Source organism: Canis lupus, chromosome 9 (assembly GCF_048164855.1).
Source record: "Canis lupus baileyi chromosome 9, mCanLup2.hap1, whole genome shotgun sequence".
Classification (NCBI taxonomy): Eukaryota; Metazoa; Chordata; class Mammalia; order Carnivora; family Canidae; genus Canis; species Canis lupus.
Window position 1 is genome coordinate 47076850 of NC_132846.1, and position 22978 is coordinate 47099827.

Below are 22978 nucleotides of genomic sequence, written 5' to 3' on the forward strand. Positions count from 1 at the left end.
AGCTTTATTAAAGACTAAAGGGAATGAGGTGATTAGGCTGCACACTCCCTGAAAGCAAGGATTCTCTTCATCTGTGTTACCAGTACCTAGTTCAAGTCTTGCCCAATGGATGTGTTCAATAAATATTTGTTTAATGCATAAATAAACATATGGATGAACAAACTGCAATGATTCCTAATGTGATTAAAAATGCCTTTCTTAGACTGTTCCACTTATCCTGGTGATGTTGTTTGTATCAGCTATTTATTGCTGCATAACAAACTAATCCAAAACTAGTGGCTTACAGTAGCAGTTCTGGAGGTTCACTGGATGCTCCTGGACATTTCTTCTGGTTGTCCTTGACATAGCTCTTGTAGTTGGATAGCAGCCGGGATGGAATCTCCACTACAGGGATGTCAGGCCCCTTCTCTCTCCCGGTGGTCTCAGGGCCTTTCCTCTTTATATGGCCTTTCCAGCAAAATAGCTGAACTTCTATCTTGGAAGTACAAGGTGGAAGCTTTCAGGTTTTTCAAAGGCTCAGGCCTGGAACTGTCAGCGTGCTACTTCCTCTACCTTCTTCTAGTTAGACACCTATGGGGGCCAGCTCAGATTTAAAGGAAGGGGAAATAAATCTCACCTTTCAATGAGGCACCACTGTGGTTTTCTAACAATTCTCCAATACCAACTGGGCATTTTACAATTCCATTTGATTCTGACACTATCCAGAGTTAGCACAGACCCCCCAAGTTAAGTGTTCAGTCTCACAGAAATGCCCCCGACTTCAGACCCAGCCACAAGCAAAGGTATTCCCAAGTTATCCACATTTCTCCCTAGCTGACTGCAGGTTAGGGGTTTCCCCAAATCCCACCTCAGGCTTAGTAATTCACTAGAATGACTCAAAGAACTGGAGAAAATGCTATATTTAGGATTACAGTTTATTATGAAGGATACAAATGAACAACCAGAGGAAGAGGGATATGGGGAGGGCCAGAAGGATCCTGAGTATAGGAGTCTGTGTCCCTTTGGAGTTGGAATATACCAGCCTCTTGGTACACCAATATGTTCACCGACCAGGAAGCTCCCAAACCTCCTTGTTCAAGGGTGTTCATGGAGGTTTGTTGACTAGGAATGATTACTTAAATCATTGGCCATTGGTGGTTGTACTTGATCCCAATTCCCTCTCCCCTCCCCAGAGGTAGGGGGATGAGGCTGAAAGTTCTAACCCTTTAATTACATATGTAGCCAGCCCTTCTTCTTAAACTATCTAATGGCCCATCTTGAGTGACCATGGTAGCATAAACTCAGATAAAGTACACAGGGTTCTTTATGTATAACAAAAGGTACTTCTATTATTCAGGACATTTCAGGGGTTTGGGAAGTTCTGTGGCAGGAACCAGAAATGGAGACAAAGGCAAAATGTTTTTTTTTTTTTTTTTTATATATCATAGGAGTAATGACAAAGAATTTGTGGCTACCTCTAGTCTACCATGCTAGACTCAAGCTGGCCTGTAATCTTACACAAAATAGAAGACATTTTAAAAGTGACTATTTTCCTATCATTCACCTTGTTAAATAACAAAAATCTAACTCATACATTTTAAAGATTGAAGTGACTTTATTAAGCATAATTCACAAATTGGGCAGCATCCCATCAAGTAGAGGAGAGCTCTAAGGACTTGTACAAAATTTTTAGGGAGGTGGGTAGGACAAGAAGTTAAAGCAAAAGAAAAAAGATTGTTTCAGGCAGGGTCACCTTCCCTTAGGGGGAAGGGAAGGGGTCTTATTAGGTGGGGGGATAGAGAGAACCCACGTGACAGATTCCTCACTGATGCTGATCAGAAAATTCTTGACTCACCAGTTAAGACTACATTTCTGGGGGAGATTGAAACTGTGGTTAGGTTAGATATTGAGTTTGGTTAACTGGTTTGGTTATCTGGCTTCCATGATACCATTTTAGACTTGTGTTATTGTTGCTTTTTAACAATTCCTTCCTTTTGATCAGACTCTCAGCTTAGTTGAGAGATGTGATCAAAATTTAAGGCATTTAGTGCCGCTCTCATCTATTGCTCTGAAGTTATCATAGTTCTTTCTTTGGTATCCAGAAATCATGATGTTTTTGCTTAACCTCTGGGATCTTCATAGGTCATGACTTTGGGATCACATTCTTTAAGTTGGTCATTTTCCTTGTTCCCTTTTTGACATTCCAAGCTTAGAGAGAACATTTGTTTACTGGTTAGTGGCTACAAACATGCATTTAAAGCTTTTGAAAGAGTACAGTGCCCCAGGGAGGTTATTAAGATGATTATAATAAACAGGATCATTCCCAGTGTTTGGATTGCACTTCGGAGCCATGGTCCCCAAGACCCAAACCAAAGAAAGACTCTGTTGAAGGAGTCACCCTTTTATGCTAAGTGGCTTGCTCTATGTAACTGAGTTTCAGCTTCCCCAGATGTATTCGTCCAGGTACAGCATACGGTGGTAACCACAGTACAGATGCCTCCTTGGCTCAGCTGAAAGATACTCAAAGGCTTTCCTGTTATCAAAAACAATTTTTGCCAGAGTGTCTAAGAATCTTTGTTGGGCTGCTTTAGCAGTAGATTCTGCAACAATTTCAAGAATTAAGGAAAAGTCGCTCATTATGCCTCATTTACATTTATCTCTAAACACAGAGATAGAGACCTGCAAAAAGGGTGAGTCCTGAATCCTGAAAGCCTCCTGTAGGCTTTCTTTTCTTTTCTTCTCTTTTCTTTTCTTTTCTTTTTTTCTTTTCCTTTCTTTCTCATTTATTCATTCATTCATTCATCCATCCATCCATCCATTCATTCATTCATTCATGAGAGAGACAGAGAGGCAGAGACACAGGCAGAGGGAGAAGCAGGCTCCAGGCGGGGAGCCTGATGTGGACTCTATCCTTGGACCCTGGGATCAAGGCCCTGAACCAAAGGCAGATAGATTCTCAACAGCTGAGCCACCCAGTTGTCCCTCCTGGTAGACGCTTTCTAATTCAACAATGTAAATTCAGGGGAGTCGACCAATGAAATGTCTTGTTTTCTTTGTGAAAAGTTAGAGGCACAATTTGCTTTTCTTTTAGCCTGAAATAAAAGGTTGTTCTAAATTCCAGAGATTACTTGCCTTAGCAGTGGCCTGGGAGATACAGATGAGGGCATTCTCTTTCCAGGCTAATGCCAGAGTAAAAGAAAGGAAAATAAGGAGAAAGGGTTTCATGTTCAGTTAAAGTGTGAAGTCTTTACCTGTTGTCTTGGGCAGAAGCAATCAACTTTGACGTCAGCTCCTTCCCTTCCTCATCAATTTGATTCAAAGCTCTCCAGCATCTTCGAGTTTTGCAGCAATATCAGTGGTTGGGAGCACTTGATAATGTCCTTCCAACAGGACTTGAACACTGTCTTCCTCTGATAACATTTCCAGTGTACCCAGTCATCAGGCTCTAGACTGTGACCATCAGCAACCTCTGAATTGGGACCTAGAGAGACTTCTTTAACCTGTTAATGACATTGGTCGGCTAGTTACTGTCTCATGTAGAATGAGTTTGTTTCTCAAAGAGGAAATGCAAACAGTCAACAAGATCAAAGGCAATACCTTAGCCCAGGGAAGTCTAGTAGTTCCAGCACATTTAGAAGTTTCAAGTTGGAGAATCCTATTTTATCTTTCAACCTTGTCTGACGATTGAAGTGATAAGGACAGTGAAAATTCCAAGAAGTTTGCAAGGTTTTCATTAAGGCTTTTATGATTTTTTCAGTGAGATGGTTTCCTCAGTGACTGGAAATTGTGGAAGGTTCCCAGTGGGAAATACATTCTATAATGGTGTCTTTGTCACTAAGAGACCTCAGCTTTGTGGCAGTGGAAGGCCTCAGACCATCTAGAAAACAAACTTAATGATAATAAGAACACAGTGATAACCCATTCTAAGTGGCAGTTGAATGAAGTCCAGTTGCAGGTATGCCAAGGCTCCAGGGGGAGAAGGTCTGAGGCCAATGGGGACAAAACGTAATTTTTCCAGGATTATGGACTTGACTAGTCAGACATTGCTAGTAGACTATTTTTGCAATTTTATACTAGTCTCCCCACCCATGTGTGTTCATAATTTGAGTCATCTTAAATGCCCTTTGGGGGATCCCTGGGTGGCGCAGTGGTTTAGCGCCTGCCTTTGGCCCAGGGAGCCATCCTGGAGACCCAGGATGGAATCCCACGTCGGGCTCCCTGTGCATGGAGCCTGCTTCTCCCTCTGCCTGTGTCTCTGCCTCTCTCTCTCTCTCTCTGTGACTATCATAAATAAATAAATTTTTTTTAAAAAATGCCCTTTGGTAGGTGAAGGAATTTAAAAATCGAAACATGGGGTGTGCCAGGGAGCCAGGAAGAACCAAGTGGCCATCTTGGGTTTCCTTTAACTATGACTGTTTGTTGAATTTACAATGATCATTTGCCCATCTTGATTATTCTGATCTGGGAGCTGACTGTTATGATGTTGGAAGGACGTCAGGATTGCAAAAATTCATCAAGAAGAGATCAGTTTTGTAGAAGCAGAATGAACTTCACATGTGCCATAACTTTTACAGATTCTGTTGCTGTTGGCCTTTGCATCAGACAACTAGTCACATATTACATTTTTTTCTAGATATCCCTTTTCTACAATCCTTAGTGGCTTTAATTACATGTATTAGCCAAACTAATACCATGTTTTTTAAATCCTCAGAAACCTCGCTTTCTAGTGAAAACCAAGTAATAAGCAATTATGAACTGTTACACCAGCAATCTTTAGATCTGCAAATTTATGAATACATTTCACAATTTTTAGAAGCCTGTTCCTTTTTCATTTTCCAGTGTAGCATGAACACATCCAAATATCTCTTACTTTAATAAGAAGTCAAAAGTAGATAAACCTATGTTCAGTAATTAATGTTTTTGTATTTTACCTTATTTGGAAATGATCTAGATATTAAATAAATTTATCATTTCGTCTAACTCAGCAAAACTTTAAGGTTTTAGGTTACCAAAAAAGATTTGGGAGACCATTTAAAGTCTGCCTGAACTTTTTAATTTTATTTACATCTATTCAATTTACTTGCTCTTAACAATTATGCTTGAATTGCCCATAAAAACTTAATGAGACGTCAAAATCTGTCATTATCCCAAGCTGTTTTTAAAAAAACATTTTATAACAGATAACATTGATGTATTTGACTTTAAATAAACCCAGGCAGAATAAAAGTTTTAATTTTAATGCTGATTACTCTAAAGACCCGTCTATTATAATTAAACCAACAATGGAATATTTTCCCAGATCACGAGACCTTGAAAAACCGTTTGTGTTAGTTTCTTTTTGAGAATTCTAGAATGCCCAATCCTTACAAATGCTTGCCTTCAAACTAACTAGATAGAGCTCTTTTACAAATGAATTTTAGCGGTACTATCCAGAGGTAGAAAAATATCTCACTCCTACAACGTGTGTGTGTGTGCCTATATATATAGGCACAGACCCATAGTTACCAGTGTTTGTGGAGAAGATTTTTAAGATTTGTGTTTGTCCCTGGAATTAATCTTAAGGAGGCTGTGCTGTATAACTCTTCTAGCAGTTTTTACTTTATTTTGTTTTTAAAGATTTTTTATTTTTAAGTAATCTCCACACTCAACGTGGGGCTCAAACTCACAACCCTGAGATCAAGAACTCTCCACTGACTAAGCCAGCCAGGAACCCCTAGCAGTTTGTATTTTATTTTATTTATTTATTTTTTAATTTTTATTTATTTATGATAGTCACAGAGAGAGAGAGAGGCGCAGAGACACAGGCAGAGGGAGAAGCAGGCTCCATGCACCGGGAGCCCGATGTGGGATTTAATCCCGGGTCTCCAGGATCGCGCCCTGGGCCAAAGGCAGGCGCCAAACCGCTGCGCCACCCAGGGATCCCAACAGTTTGTATTTTAAAAAGACCTCCTTTTAAAATTTCTTATTCAGTCTCAGGTGATTGTGGGCTAGGCCGACAACATTTCAAAGACATAAGATATATAGCTTTAAGGGCAAAGAAAGGATGCAAGTTCTGCCTAAAAAGGACTTTGGTTTCCCAGAGCCAATATCTTATAAATTGTTTGAGATAAGAAGTTTTGGAATTGGTAAAAGGAGTTGCCTCTAGAGCTGCATTTCTAGTTTTGTAAAGATTTGTAAGATAAGGACAGTTATTTCAATTCCTCAAAGAATTGGGTCGTAACTTAAATGAGATCATGTTGTCATTACCCTCAACTTGTTTCTTTCCTTCTGGGTACGTAGTTCTATTTTTTTTTAAGATTTTATTTATTTATTCATGAGAGACACAGAGAGAGAGAGGCAGGCAGAGACATAGGCAGAGGGAGAAGCAGGCTCCATGCAGGGAGCCTGATGTAGGACTTGATCCCGGGACTTCAGGATCATGCTCTGGGCCGAAAGCAGGAGATAAACTGCTGAGCCAACCAGGGATTCCCAAGGGACTCTCACTTTTAAGTGCACTTCTTAAATGAATGATTGTCTAATTGGAACATTCCCTACACTGGCTATTGTACTTCTAAGCTGAAATTCCCCTGCGAGCCTCAGCAGTTTGGTAGGACCCGAGCTGCAAATGGAATTAACCCATATTTCTTTCCAGCCATAGCTAGCCACAGCGGGGGTGTAACCCACATTTCTGTCTGGCCTTATTTTGGGGCCCCCAACCTAAACCAAATTCTTCAGGACACAAAACAAGCTTAGTATGATTTTGCCTTTTTTTTTTTTTTTTGAGCTACCTGCAACTCCCAAGATTATAATTCTTAGACATAAAATAAGCAGGTGTGCCTAAAGGTAGGATGCTTGACTCTTTAGAATGTAAGGATTCTAGTAGCTAAGCCTTTGGGTTTCTCAGAGCCAAACTAATACCTGGAAGGGATGTGCTGCTGGGTTGGGGATTGTTCATGTTTTACAATGTACCTCATTGCATGGAAGCTTTCTTGAGGTTGGTGACTGACCCACCATCAATCTCACCTGTTCCATGACCAATTTATCCTACCACAAGAATCTTCTGGAGGTGGTGAGTACTCTAGCCTTTAAATACTTGGCTTGTTCCCACCAATTTTTGCTGCTTTCTGGCTTCTGAGATTCCCTTAGCAATAACTTATTTTAAAAATTTTTTTAAAAAGATTTAGTTATTTGAGAGAGAGCATGCGCTCATGCATGTGCATGCAAACTGGGGGAGGGGCAGTGGGAGAAGGTGAGAGAGAACCTCAAGCAGACTCCCTGCTGAGCACAGAGCTCGATGTGGGGCTCCATCTCATGACTCTGAGATCACAACCTGAGCTAAAACCAAGAGTCCATCGTTTAACCGACTGTGCCGCCCAGACACTCCAGCAATGACTTATCTGCACAAAACAAGACAGACAAACATGTGCACCTTAAGGTATCAGCAGTAGCCAAGAGATGTTACTGAGTCTTGGCCACAAGAAGGCCCTGTTCATACCACTACCAGTTCCTGTGGATCTTTGGACCAGGGGGAAGGGGTTAAAGCAGCAAACCCCAAGGAATGGGGATCGAGGACTGATTCCAAACAAAATGGAGAACTCCAGCTGCCGCCAACAGTTCCCAGTGGGAACCCAGGGATAGATCAGGGCTAGGGTTTCCCCGCTGGGGAATTGTGGTCTGAAAGGCTGGAGGCTTGGGCTCTGGGAAGTTACCTTTTTGCCAGCTCAGTTGGGCTCCAGGCAAAACTACCAGCTCAGTGGGGCTCTGGGCAAACATGGAGCTCAGTTGGGCTCCAGGCATCACAGTCTGCCCCGTCCCCCGTCAAGCTGACCCCCCTGTAAAGGAGAGCCAATTAGATGGAGACCTTGAACGCAAAAGAGGGTGGAGCTCGGAACTGAGAGGGGCTCACTCAGCCCTCAGAAAGGGCAGGAGAGACAGTAAACACAGAGGGTTCATGGGGTACCACGCTTGTGTTTCTCGTCTCTGGATGCCACTGGAAGTTCGCTTCAGATCCCAGCACTGCCATCAAATCTGTTAAATAATAAAAATCCAATTAAGTACATTTTAGAGATCTAATTGGCTTAATTAATCAATTCACGCAGCAGGCTGTATCCCATCTAGCAAGTAGAGGGAAGCTCTAAGGAAGGTTTTTATAGGCAGGAGGGTGGGACAAGAAGTTCTTAGCAAAGGAAAAAGAAAGATTGTTTCACCTTCTGTTTAGAAGGGCAAAGGTCTTATTAGGTGTACTACCTTATCTTCATTTGGGGTATAGAGAAGACCCATGTGACCAATTACCTCATTGATGCTGATCAGAAAATTCCTGCCTGGCCAGGTAAGACTACATTTCTAGGGGAGGTTAGAACTACAGTTAGGTTAGGTATTGACCCCCGGTTTGATGGCCTGGCCTATGTGATGCTATTTTGGGCCTGGAAAATGACCCTGTGTCTTATCCCATTGCCACTAGAGTAGGCTCCTGGGTGGTCAATGCTATACCTATGGCAAGTGCCAGACATATTCATGGATTAATCAGGAAAAGCTACTGAACTGATGTGTGTGGGGGAAGAGGATGGTAATAGGAAAGCCCCCTCAACAGGCCTCAGTGTTGGACTCTGGTCCTCAGTCATGGCTTCTTTGGCAACTACTCCCTAACCTCTCATGCCTGCTAGGCTCTGACTTGAGGACAGCTCAGACTCTATGGGTTCCCCTAAAACGTGACTGTCTCCATCATTTATTTCCCACCTCACCCCGTCTGTTCCTTTCTCCCAAGGCTGACTCAGCCCTAGTTTTTGCCTGTTTGTTTTCTTTTGCTCACAGACTATTCTCTTGGGGCAGATTCCTACCCCTACCCCCCAATCATCTTATTCTGGCTCCTCAAATAGTTTTTTCAAACCAATCTTGCTAAAAGCTATTTTAGGGTTTGACTGTGGCTGTTTGACATCATTATCTAACTGGGTCTAGTTTGAAGATTCCAATAGGATCTCTTGCTGGAGTCTTTTCTTTTTAGGATTTCCTAGTCTAGGTCAGAACATATAGAAAATCATCACTTTGTCCTGGGAGAACTTTATTTTCTCCATTCAGATACTTAAAAATCTTAATGCTCCACATCCAGAGTTTTATTTTGTAAGGGACATTTTCTGGCAAGCTGCCAATAACAATGTGTAATATGAAGTTCCATATGCCCCTTTGGGTTCAACTGTAATCTTTATGAGATAATTTTATCCTCTTCTCTCTTGCTGTGGAACTGAAATCCTCAAGTGCAAAGAAACTTTCGTATCCCTCCCACATCCCAGAGCTAGCTTGGAGTTTGGCCTCAGGCAACAACCAACTAACAGTGCCTTGAAGATAATTCTGTGGGGAGTTAATTAGGATAGACTGAATAATTTAAGGGGCAGTTTTGGTGAGTGAAGTAGAGGAAAGCATTTTGGGTGTCAAGGGTTGATGCATCCCCCTTTTCATTATTTCAGCTCTTACCTCTACTTTCTTAATGAACATTAAAGAAAAGTAAACCTGTTTTATAGATACCGTTAATTAATTTGGTACTTACTATGGGCTCACCTCTGGGCTGGGTTCCATGAAAATTTAAGTTGTGATTATAAAGTAAGTTTTTTAATTGCACAATAAAATCCTAGACAGTCTTCAAGATCCATCCCAGAGGCCACCATCTCCTAGAAGTCTGACCAAGCTCTTCTTTGGATTTGGGCACTCCCTCATCCATACCCCATAGCACTTTTTTTTTTCTTTCTTTCTTTCTTTTCTTTTCTTCCTTCCTTTCCTTCTTTCTTTCCTTCTTTCTCTCTCTCAAAGAAAGAAAGGGAGAGCATGAGCATAAGGAGGAGGAGGCAGAGGGAGAATCAGATACCTCACTGAGCAGGGAACTCAACTCAAGACTTGATCCCAGGACCCCAGGATCATTACCTAAGCTGAAGGCAGATGCCCAACTGACTGAACCACTCAGCACCACCCAGCTGTGTGATTTTCTACACAGCTATATTACAGCTTTTCAGATATTGTCTTGTAGCCCTTTGTTTATCCATCTTACCTATTGGTAAGATGAGCAACTGGGTGGTTGGAATGGTTGCCTTCATTTGTTTATTCAATTATTTTAATTAGGTATTGAATATGTATAGGTGTTTTTGGTCCTGGTGTTTCAAAGAATGAAGACAATCCTCATTTAGTGTATATTCTCTATATTTGTTGTGTACATCATTCTGTGGCTCTATTTCTGCTTCACACTCTTTTTCCTGTGGACAATTGAGAGATTCAGCCATTTTGAAGAATTATTTGACTATGACTTGTTAAATGTTCTCTAAGCTTTGTTAATACATCAGCAGGCAGAGGTGTAGAAGCTGGACATATTTTGTTTATAGTCTTTTCTCTGCCAGACACAATCTGCACTATCAGCTTCTGATGGATTCTTTTAGGATGGTGACTTGGCTTCATTGATCTTGGTATCTTCAGTAGCGTTTTGCTAGTATTTAGTGCAAAGGTGTTTGGCATTGAACTAAAGGAAAGGTGCTCCACTCAGCATTTATATGCCTGTGGTTTATTTTTAAAGCCATGTTTTATTTAAAATGAGACTGACTTTAAATGTACAGGGTTGGCTTCTTCTTAGAAGGAATCTGGAAGACCAAGGAAATATGGCAGAAGGAGAAATGACATGTTTTTTTTTTTTTTCTTATTGAGTCATGATTGCACCCATTTATCTGTTTCTACATCACCTTGAAAGATTGATTTTTGGCTCCAACACTAGCTGCATTTATTTCATCTGAATTTCAAGATCTTTCATGATGTTTCACCGCCATACCTTTTATTTACCTTACTAGCTTTTCAATATTTCCAATACTTGCAATTTTTTGCCCTCTTTCATCTACTCTTTTATGTTTTATGAATTTAAAGATGTACTCTATTCTGCTCCAATCCTAGAACTGAGTTGCTGAAGGAGTCTAGAATTTCCCATTAGGGACTCTTTGCTGTATGTGGAAAAGGGGACCCTTAGACTTTAGCAGGAAGATCAGTAGATGCTGACCATGCTGAACAATGAAGTCTGTTAATACTTCCTGCTTCTCTCCTTCAGAGAATTTACTAGACTTCCCCTCTCTCAGGCTTGCAGTAACCCCCTTCTCTTTGAAAGCCCATGCCTTATACATATGCCTTTTCCAGTGTTTCCTCCATTCAGAGGATAGGAAGATACTATATATTAGGGTACCCCAGTGTGTGAATTGATAGACATAACTGATATTACCTATTCTTCAGTATCAGGTAAGTCCCTAAATTTGTGTGACTCCACTACTTTCTCTGATCACCTTCTGCCATGAACCAAGCTTGTCTATTATGGTAAGTAGTCTACTCATCTCTCAAAGCAAAGGACATACTCTTATGTGATTGGTGGACACATCATATTACTGCTTTATGGAGAACATCATTCATATTCAGTCTGTTTTCTACACTTACCAGTAATGTTATGGTGTAGACTTTGTGGAAGTGTGTTTCTCTATGGAAGATGATAATCCTCTTTCTTGGCTTAGCATTTTTCTCAACACAGAACTCTAAGTTACCACTATGTCAATTGATTGAAGCTGTTATTCAAAATGAAGCCCATTTGGCATTCCTAGCAGCTAGTCTTCTCTTGCCTAGATTATTCTATGCTGGTTTCTAACAATTTCCATCAACCCCCTAAGTATATTGCTGCCAATATTTTTATCCCATTGTCAGCTTTGACTGGATTACTTATTTATTGAAGCTCTCTGGTGATTTTCTGCTGCACCTAGTTACCTCTGAATGTGTTGGCTGTATCTAGAAGGATAGGTATCACCTGTTTCTACACCCCCCTCCCACATCCATTCAGGTTCTTGTCTCTATTTGGTCCATAAGTCTCTCTTCATAGGTGGTGGCCAATGCCGCATAACTCCTTTCAAGAAAGACAACACATAGTTGTTCTAGGATTGCCTGGAATGCTATGCTAATATTTCAGTGTTGGGGCTTCAGAGTTAATCCAACAGAGGCATTTCAGTCTTCCCTCGTTCTATGTGCATAGACTTACTCATTAATTAGATCTCTGGGGCCACAAATTGAAGCAGGAATGTGCCATTTAGTATGCTTCCTACATGTTTGAAAACTAGTTTAAATTTTTTGCCTGTGTTTCTTGTACATGTGCAGTAGTTGAGTTACTATCTTATACCTTGACTTCATCAACCACTGGGGTAGGATCAGTGTCTTGTAATTCTCTTTATGGCATTTAACACAATGTCACAAAAACTTTGGCCTTCAGTATTTCTTCTTGTGATAAACTTCATGGGCTCTTGGTATCTTGAAGAACTTCCTGGCCTATGGGGCAGGAGATTCACTTGGTTCTAGACCTGGCACAGACTCTCATTTGATGCTACTCTGGGGTTCAGCTAAGGACATGGGCCTCAGTTTTCTCAGCTGTGAAATGTGAGGCTGGGATTATCAGCAAGCTCCCTTCCAGATCTAAACTTAACTGAGTCCTCTTTTTCCTCTGTTCTATATCCACCACTTTCTGAAATGTCTTCTGTATTTAATAAATTTGTCCCCACTTTCAGAGCTGTTTATGACACGAGAAAGAGGTGGGAAATAGTTAACATAAACGCGTTCTGAGCAGCCTAATACTTTTTTTCCCTGCCAAACTTCTCTCTCTTCCTCTTCCCCCGATATTTTTTTGGGGGGTGGGTGGATGGGTGGGTGGCTTTTGCAATATTGATATTCAGAGAAGAGTGGAGAATGCAGGACTGCAAGGGTTCATAACAGATGGTTATATACTGCCATTTTAAGAGGGTTATTAAAATAACACATCTATTTTCCTGAATAGTAGGATGTCTTAAGTGTTTAGGCTTCACCCTACTGTTGAAATAGAAAGAGGAGGAGGAATCAAGGAAACACCTAGCTAGAACATTTTTGCATGATCTCAACTTTCTTATTGTTCCTGAGTATCTTAATTTGGACAGTGGTATGTGTTTGAGATTGAATGCAAGGAAATTCATTGCATCATTTTTCTGGCACATATTTCTCTTCTCTAAATCCTGCTTTGCTGGTGCTGCCTCCTCCCCTGACCGAGTAGGCCTGTCTTCCCAGATCACAGCTGCAGTATATTGACACAACCTTTCTCTGGAGGAATTATATTGCACTCTGGGTGGATGTAATTCATGGACTCACTATCCCCAAAAGGAGAGGCAGTCTCTGTACTGCTAACTACAAAGAAAAAACTGACCTTGTATCCATAGTATAGAGCAAGTCTATAGTTTATGTTAGGTGTTCAATAAAATATTTCTTAACTCTAAGACAACTGAGATATAAGGAAGTAAAGAGACTTGCCAAGCTTCTTTGGGATAGCAGCCTTTGAACATTTTTTTTTCTTTTGCTCTGTTCATTGGAATATGCTGCCTGTGAAATTGTCACTTCAGTGGATTATCATACACTCAGTTGTATTAATGTAATTGCTTTCCTTACATGCTGAGTTGAGAACCTAGTTCCTTGGGAGGTGTTATCCCATTAAATTCTAAGTGAAATAGAAAAAGGATGCCTTAGACTATTACTTTTCTTGTGCTTACATTCCAGCCTTGCTTTAATACCTTTTCTTTATCCACCCCTGACCTTGCATGCTTTTCAGTAAAATAAAAGCCATTGGGATTGCCGTACCTCATGGATGTTAGTGAGAAACATCCTGAAACTTGAGAGAATCCCTAGATTCTCAAGTACTACAAACTGGGTGGCAACCACCAGGTGTCAAGCTGGATTTCCTCAGTGGTTTTATTCCCATTTGTGCCAGGAGCCTTATGTATATATTGTTTTGTATAATCCTTTCTGCAGCCCTATATGGTAGATATTAACAGTATTATAAAGTTGATACTGTAAGAATAGAAGGCACAGATACAGGGGCACCTGGGTGACTCAGTCCATTTAAGTGTCAGACTCTTGGTTTTGGCTCAAGTCTTTATCTCAGGGTTGTGAGATTGAGCTCATGTTGGGCTCTATGCTCAGTGCGGAGTTTGCTTGAGGTTCTCTCCCTCTGCCTGTGCCCCTCCCCCTGCTTGCTCGCTACCTCTCTCTCAAGTAAAAAAAAAATAATTAAATCTTAAAAAGAAGGTGACACAGATATGGAATCCTCAGATGCAAGGGCCTGCTAGATGCCCTGAATGAGAAAGTGAGTTCTGTCGCCCATTATGGAGACCAGAATGCAAGTGCAAAATGGATAAAGACTTCCATGGGGGTGAAGTTTGATGCCTTTCCAGCAGCACAAAATGTCACAAAATGGACATCGTGAGTACACTGAGAGGAGGAGTAATGTCCTCATCACTCTTCCTTTGCATCATTCCTGATGGAAACATACTTTATTGTAGTGGGTCTTTACCTTTGTTTCTCTTCTTTTGGAGGGGTGGTTCTTCTGTGTCATACACTGAAATGGCTGGAGACTGTCTCCCTGCTCCCTGGCAGTGAGAGCAGGGGTACGTGGTGACTTAGGCATGGCCAGTTGGTCTCTTCTGCTGCACTTGGGAGCTGGGGGACATGCTGTAGAGATCAAAGGACGCTTGAGAAAGTTCTTAAGGCAGCCATGTTGACAGGCAGTGAGAGAAGCAGCCTGGCATCCAGTGTGCTGCTGCCATCCACCAGACCTCATATAGGTAGCTCCTGGGGCAGCCACCCTTGGTTTCTGCCTGGTTTTCTTTTCTTTTCTTTTCTTTTCTTTTCTTTTCTTTTCTTTTCTTTTCTTTTCTTTTCTTTTCTTTTCTTTTCTTTCTTTTTTTTTTCTGCCTGGTTTTCTAACACTTCAATTAGCTCTCTTTTTCAGTGTTCTTTCAACACATTTCTTTTCTGCTTAAGGTAGCCAGACCGAACTTCTGTTGCTCACAACCAATGACCCTGTATAATTCAGTCACATAATGCAGTGTGGTTTTGCTTAGTCACCTGGCATAACGTACCTTCTGCTCAGGCAGTTTAGAGACATCCATACTCCATATGAATCACTGTTAATTTAACTTTTATGGTGAAAACTTGTTCCATGTGGAAAAGCATGATTATTTTGGTTTGAGTTTAATAAGCAGAAAACAAAGAAAAAGAAATACTGTGTTGGCTCTGAGCATTAAAATATAAGGAAATAAAGCTCATGATAGAGTTTTAGCTAAGCTCCAAAGGTTTATGTTTTCCATCTATTCATTTAATAAAAGGAACTAGGAAAGTTCATGGTAAGGAGAAAAAGCATCAAATAATATAAAAATATTGAATAAAATATTAGAAGCCCAAACACTTAAATAGTTAACATCTATTATGAGAATATTTCACATTTCTCAGGCAGATTATTTTCCACCACTTGGTATTCTGTGCCTACACTTGCATATTTAAATAAAAAATTTTAAAATCACATAAAAAATGGTCAGACTTTTTTTTCCTCATTTGACTCTGTTATTTCACTTCCATGAGACTTGTTAAAGAAACCATTAAGAGTTGTAAATGCCACCAAGTCATTCCGAAGTAAAGATTAGAAATTCTCTTGTCGATTGCTAGTTAAAAAGGTCCTGACATTTCTCTATGGATTTGGCCCATGTGATCATTTACTGGTGACCATCTGACCTCCATGCTGAACTGCTTCTCACTGGAATGGGCATGATCTTTGCACAAGGTAGAGCGACACTTCGTGGGTAACAATGGCTATAATAGCTTCTTGAAAAGCAAATTAGATTCACATTTGGCTTGAATGCTGGGTAAGATCTTTTGCAGGCAGAAAAGCAGCTATACATACTCCTATTGTCATTTCAGCTTTTATATGGCAAATCTTTATAGTTGAAAAAGGCTTTATAATCATATTTAATTAGTGCTTTCTCACCAATGCTCTGGGTGTGACATGACTGGCTGGCACCTTTTTCTAAGAAAACTGTAGTTAATGACATGGAATTGACACAAAATACTAATTGGTGGTGAGCTGGTGATAGCATCAGAGTGATGGCAGAGAGGCTCTTCCACAGCCTAGTGAGCCAGGCTGTTTCCCCTATATTTAGAGGGTTAAGGAAGGAGGAGGGAAAGGAGCTGATGACTATGGGATTGTTACAGTAAAAAGGGCAGACATGATTTCCAAAAGCATCATTAGAAATGTTAACAGAAGTCCATTTCAAAATTAAAACAGGATTTCTCAAAACTCACACCAGCACTAAAACATTCTCAATACATTAGCCAGCATGTAACCATCATCTGAGATCACATTTGGATTTGATCCTTTCCAGAGTGGCTGTTTGTGCTGGCTTCTTGTCTTCACCTGAGAGTTTTCAGCTGGGCTCCTGAGCAGGCTGGGCCTGGGGAAAGAGGTGAGCGAGGCACAGGATTTTCAGGCTTTTTGCAGTGGACTGCTGGCAGACCCACCTTAATCCTTCATTCTTAGGCATGGACTACACCCCAGCTGCCTTTCCTTTGACTTGAGAGGGGTTATTTGACCATTCTAACTCTTTCTTTGTAAAATGTGCAGGCATTCTTCTCAAGACATAAAAAACTCTATTTGAACATTACTATTTACTGTTATGTGTAGATGGTAAATACTGTGAGGTAAAGACCTGTCCTTCTCCATTCACATCATAAGCAAGCATCCGGTGTATTCTGAGTCTGTTTGATCACAGTCCTCGCGTGAAGTTTCCGTAGCCATTCCCTCACTCAGCAGACCATGACATGGCACATGAAGGGAACAACACCTAGCTAAAGAGTGTTAACACAGGTCTTTAGTGCTCTGACCCCCATTTTGACCACTCATCTGTGACTCAGGAACTCCTGTCTTCATGGAGATTCCATCACCCTGAGGACCGGTTTTAGGAATAAGTATCCTCAGCTTCCCCAAGGTTATCTCTGTCCTCAGCGTGCAGCACTCGAGCTGCTGTGTCTGTCAGTCTCTGATGATTCTCAACTGTCTCCCAAGTCACTGGGCAGTCACAGTGCCCAGTGGGCCTGCAGGGACAATTCTGAGTTCCCACCCCTTTTTGCAGGAGTTGATTCTCTAGGCAATATCTTAGGCTTTCAAAAGCTGCAGAGAGACATACATCTCTGCTAAGTCTCAGTTGTCATCCTCATGATTCTCCTCGAGCTTGTCCTCCACTGGACAATGAGGAAGGGCACAAGGCCAAAGTTCTTTACTCCAGGTGACTTCTCATACTCTACAAAGATGTCTGAAGGGTGTACTTCTGGAAGCCCGTCATTTCTTCACCTGGATTCCTACAGCATGTGGCATCAGCCCTAAACACATCTTTGTTTGCTCTGCACAGGATCTTGGGACTCAGAGTACACTTTAGTACCAGAAATAACTTCCAGTACCATGTTCCATACACTTCCTTATCAAATTACATTCCTAGACTATGTATTTTACACTGAAAAAAAATCCTCTCAAATATCTACTACCATACTGGGCCCTAAGTAAATGCTTGTTAACAGTGTGGCATCCATTAAGTATATATTGAAGTAACTTTTTCTCCTCTGGTGTTCCTCTCTTGATCCCTACTATTAACTTCCCTACTTCGAGGAGCCACTCAGCCAGGACTTTTTGAGAGAGAAGAATTGGTATATTTAGCAGTCATCAGATAGTTACTGTTATGGTGCTGAGTTTTTAAGAACCTGTTAATTGTACAAGCTTAAACCTAAATTGCATGTTCCTCTCTTCATATGGTGATGATGATGATTTTATAAATGCTGGTTGGATAGCACTGTAATTAGTGGGCACCGGCTTCTATTTTGGTAACAATTTATTCTTATACCACATTTGAGAGGTTTCTCTTTCCCTGTGGTCACAAAGAGGTAAAAAATAAAAATGACATCCTTTTTAATAAGGCATCCCAAGTAGGCTGAGTACCTATGAATTATAAATGAAAACTTTTCAGTGATTAAAATATACTGATGCAGTCCCCTTTTCTGCGTCATTGCTTCACTAGGCTGGCATGAAAATCACTCAGAGGAAGTCCCAAGGGTCTCTGAGATCACCTCCATCTGTTTCATGCATTTCTCTAATGTAAATCAATGGGAATTAAGGACAATGGCATATTAGCTGGTTTGAAGGGAGGGGCTCTTTCTTCCAGGGGAGTCATCAGCCATTTGCTGATGGCCAGGTAGGGCCCTGAATTCCAGCTCTTCATATACTAGTCTTTATAGCTATGGTCTCATAATATAACCTGGTCCATGTTTTGTTCCCTCAAGAATCAGTTTCCATTTCATTTTCAAGGATGCTTCCATTCCTCTTTTTCACACAGGTAAGGCTTTATTTAGTAGTGACAGTTGAGAGCAGGTGCTAGGGCAGATGATTTAAGGGGGTCCTTTAACTTATGAGCAAAAGAAGCTCATAAATTGAGGAGCCTTGAAGACTGTCACTCTAAAATAAGAGCCAACACAATCTCAGATGGATACTAATCAATATAAATTAATAGCATTTGCAGGAATCCTCCTTTCCCACTTCTCAGAGCAAAGCTCCTGCTGTCATCAATGGCCATTGGGTGAGAGGCAGGTAGTAGAGAAAGAGCTCTTAAAGACCATGATGAGGTACAGGAAGAAAAAGAAGTCTGAATAAAGAAGAAAATTTTCTTCTAGCTTTGTTATTCCTCCCTGCCTTCCATTTGCCTTTTATTTGATCGGTTGTTGATTAAATAACATTAATGTCTGTTGCAGAATTGTGCATGAGAGACTTCTGGTCTTTTGCTGTTCAGGTTGGAAATGAAGGGTTATAAGCATTGCAGGTCATCAGATCTGAAATGGCCCATTTGCCAACAATTAATGACTTTTGGGGGAGCGATTAGCTTTCATCCCAAGATGAAAGCAATGAGCCCTTCAGCAAAATGGACAGTGGTTTCTGAGCTAAGGGAAAATTCAGCCTTTCATGACTTTTCTCCTGTCAAAACCTGTCTTTAAGGTCCAATATCTGATTATTTTTGACTTTGTATCTCAAATATCCAACTTATTTAGAGTTATTTTGATGGTTTGTTTAGATTAAGTCACACTTTTTTCTCAGCAATATATACCAACAAAAAGTAACACAAGAAAGATAATGCTTTAATGTCAATGATATTTATTGCAATCAGATTAAAACCAAGATAATATCAGATTAGTAAGTGGCATCTCAGTCACAGGACTTTTTTTTTTTTTAAAGTAGACTCCATGTCCAGTATGGAGCCCAGTGTAGGGCTTGAACTCATGATCCTGAGATCAAGACCTGAGCTAAAATCAAGAGTCAGACATTCAACCAACTGAGCCACCCAGAGTGCCCCTAAATCATAGGACTTTTAGAGATGTGAGGTAAAGAAGATGAATGGAAGAAGCAACTGGATTCATCTTTGGAGAATCTCAAAATCATGAATGAGATACTGACAAAACTGAGAAATCATTTCTGAATCTTGAGCCAATGACATCCTATGACCAGATCATTTAGCTATTATGTGTTTAGAAAGTCATCATGCTTCTTGGTGTTTTTAGTCTAAAAAACCTTTATCCACAAAAATTAGAGAAAAATTAGTGATGGTTGCTGGTTGGAGCTGGGAGGGGGGGTGGTTGGGCAAAATGGGTGAAGGGGAGAGGGAGGCTTTCAGTTATGGAATGAAGAAGTCATGAGAATGAAAGGCACAGCACAGCATAAGGAATATAGTCAATGATATTGTCACAGATGGCAGCTACACTTGCAGGGATCAAAGCCCAGTATATATAAACTTGTCCAATCACTATGTTGTAAACCTGAAACTAATGTAACATTTTGTGTCAATCATACTAAAAAAAAATTTAGAGAAAACTTACATAGTAAATTGATTTAAACTGGTCTCAATTGCGTGGATCACGAGACTACTTTCTTTCCATTTCTTTCTCTTTAGTGTTATTTTCAATTACTGCCCACTCAACAAAGTTTGGGAGTCATAACTGACAAAAAAAACTAAGGCTATAATGAAAAGTTTACAGAGTTACATCTTCTATTTTTCAGCCCCTTTCTTCTAGTGGACCTTGCCAGACCCATAGAACATTCTCTTTTTTTGAATCCACAGATTACAAGATGGTTGTATTTTTGAGCCTTGAAGCTCTTCTAAGCCTTTTATGATACAAGAACCCTTTGGAATGACTTGAAATAGCACTCTTCATTTATTCATAATTTATTGAAAATCTATTTGGAGCAAGGTATTATGCTAGATTTAAAGATAGAGGAGAAATAGTTCAGTCACTCAGCAAATATCTGTTGTGCACACAGTATGTGGGTAAGAACTAGGAATAGTGGAGAGCAAAAGAAGACATTGCTCCTGCCGTCTTCAAGTGGAGGTTAGTAGAGGAGACACTTATAAATAAAAAAAAATCACACATATAGGTACACGTACAACTATAATGTGTGATGTGAGATGTAAAATAGAGGAATCACATTATCTGGGAACAAAGAGCTTCTATGAAGAAGTGATTTTTAAGGGAAGACTGAAGGACAAGGAAAGATTAACTTAATAAGGACTGGGGTGCAGAATCATATTGCAGGCAGATAAAGTAGCTGGTGCTGAGGCTTGGTGGTGAGGGAGAGCTGAAAGAGCGTATCAGCATCATGGCAATGGAGCCCAAAGAACAAGGGGGAACTCAGAGTGAGACGAGTCTGGAGTGGGAGGTAGGGGCCAGACCATGCAGGACCTGACAACCATCTTAAGAATTAGGAGTTTTATCCTAAGAACAGTGGGAAATTACTGCAGGGTTTTAAGCATGAAAAATGGAGGGAATACATCTATCATTTGCAAAGATCACTCTAGTACCATTAGAGTGGAGTGGTTGCAAGATCTGTTAGAGCACTGTTGGGTCCAGGTAGAAGGTGACAATAACTCAGGAAGACATCGTGAAGAAGGGAGCCACAAATGGATTCTAGAGATGTGGAAGAGGCATAAGCAGTAGAACTTGGTAGTTATTGAATATGGTCTGGGAGAGAGGGGTGCTGGCATGATCTCTAATGTTTCTAGCTTGCTTAGTAGGGGGAACAGCGGTACCATCGACTTAGGTAGAAAACTAGGATAAAATAAGCTTTGAAGGGCAAGCTGAGTTTTTAGACAAGTGGAGTTTGAACTATTATATGGTGCTGTAAAGTAAGCTCTTGTTACATAGTCTAAACAAATGGATCTTTTTTTAGAGGTAGGGGAGGGGCAGAGGAAGAGGGAGAGAGACAATCTTAAGCAGGTTCCATGCCCAGCAGAGCCTGATGCAGGGCTTAATCTCCTGATCCTGACAACATGACTTCAGCCAAAACCAAGAGTCAGACACTTAACTAAGCCATGCAGGCGCCCCAGAATGGATTTTTAAAAACTCAAGTGGCTAGAGGTAGAATGTTCTAGTTATCTAATATTGCATAACAAACATCCAACAGTTATGGCTTAAAACAGCATTCGCTTTGCTCAGGAATCTGCAATTTTAGGAGGCATTGGTGTAAATAGCTGATCTCTGCTTCACTCCAGTGTCAACTGGGGTAGCCTGAATGCAGGAGACTGGAATCATTAGAAAGCTGGCTCACTTCTATGTGTGACAGTTGATGCTGGCTGCCAACTGGAGCCTTAGCTCAGGCTGTGGCCAGAACACTTAAACATGACCTTTCCATGTAGCTGTTGGGCTTGTTGGCTGAGGTTGTTTGGTTGTCTGGGTTCCAAGGTGACTGTCACATGAGTAAAGCGAGAGCCAGGCAGAAGTTCCATCATCTTCCATAACCTAGCCTCAGGAGTCATGCAGTATCACTTCTGCTTTCCATTGTATTCTGTTCATTAGAGGTGCCTCACTAAAATAGACCATGTCTGGAGGAAAGGAATTGGTTTTCCTTTTGATGGGAGGAATATGGAGAATTTGCAAATATGTTTTTTTTTTTTTTTTTTGCAAATATGTTTTAAAACCACCCCATGGGGTAAGAAGTTAGGAGAAAAACCAAGGAGCATTCCAGAAGGAGGGAACAGGTTGAAGCAAAAAGTAGAAGTTGTATTTAATAAAAGTGCTGCTGACTGAAGAGTCATGAATCATGAGAAATACAGCTAAAAAGAAAGTTTGGGACCAAATGATAGTAGAGCCTAAATTTCTGGAAATCCATGGTGTTGAACTCTGAAACAAATTGTCAGAGAAGAATTCAAGTTCATGTTCAAGTAAAGATCAAAAGTAGAGGTGACAGGGGTACCTAGGCGGTTCAGTCGGTTAAATGTCTACCTTTGCCTCAGGTCGTGATCTTGGGGTCCTGAGATTGAGCCCCACATCGGGCTCCCTGCTCAGGGGACAGCCTGCTTTTCCCTCTACCTCTGCTACTCCCCCTGCATGTGCACGCGCTCTCTCTCTCTCTCTCTCTCAAATAAATAAAATCTTAAAAAAAAAAAAAAGTGGAGGTAACAGTCCAGTGGCTGGCTGGCATAGGTTAGGAATAATTATACTGGATGATTAAATGATGATAAAATGATTCATGCCAATTAGTTCTGGTCTACAAATTTTGGATCCTGTGTCTCCAAATTTAAACTGCTCACATCTTCAAATCTTTTTATTTGGGCTTTGTGGTTTGCTTTATGCCAGTTGGAAATGTGAGCCAAAAAAAAAAGAAGCATGCCTGCAAGTTTCGTTTCATTACAAGGTGCTCCTCCTTTATCCTTTGGTGGATTAGCTACAGGGATCTTGGTTTTTCTGTTCCTGGTTGTGGGTTCAAATTTTTCCATGTTCCTGTTGGACTACCCCAAAAGGCCTGGATGAGTATAGTTGGTTGAATAATGTCTCCCCAAACTCATTTCCACAGAGAACCTTATTTGGACATAGAATCTTTGTGGATATAATTAGTTAAGAATCTCAAGGTGAAATCATCATGGGTTTAAAGTGGGCCCTAAATCCAGTGACTGGTCTCCCTGTATGGAAAAGAGAGAAGTAGTCCATGTGAAGATGGAGAGGCGGAGGTGGGAGTTAACGCTTCTGCAAACCAAGGATTGGCAGGAGCCATCAGAAACTAGAGGAGGTGAGGAAGGATTCCCCTGTCGGGCTTGTGAACACCTTGATTTTAGACTTCTGGCCTCCAGAACTGAGGGAATCATTTTCTGGC

At 40.8% G+C, this 22978-nt stretch overlaps 1 protein-coding gene across 21 annotated transcripts in view; it reads left to right on the top strand.

Moving 5' to 3' along the window:
* RGS6 (regulator of G protein signaling 6) overlaps positions 1–22978 on the top strand; it is a 570894-nt gene that overhangs the window by 203889 nt on the left and 344027 nt on the right. The window lies entirely within an intron of this gene.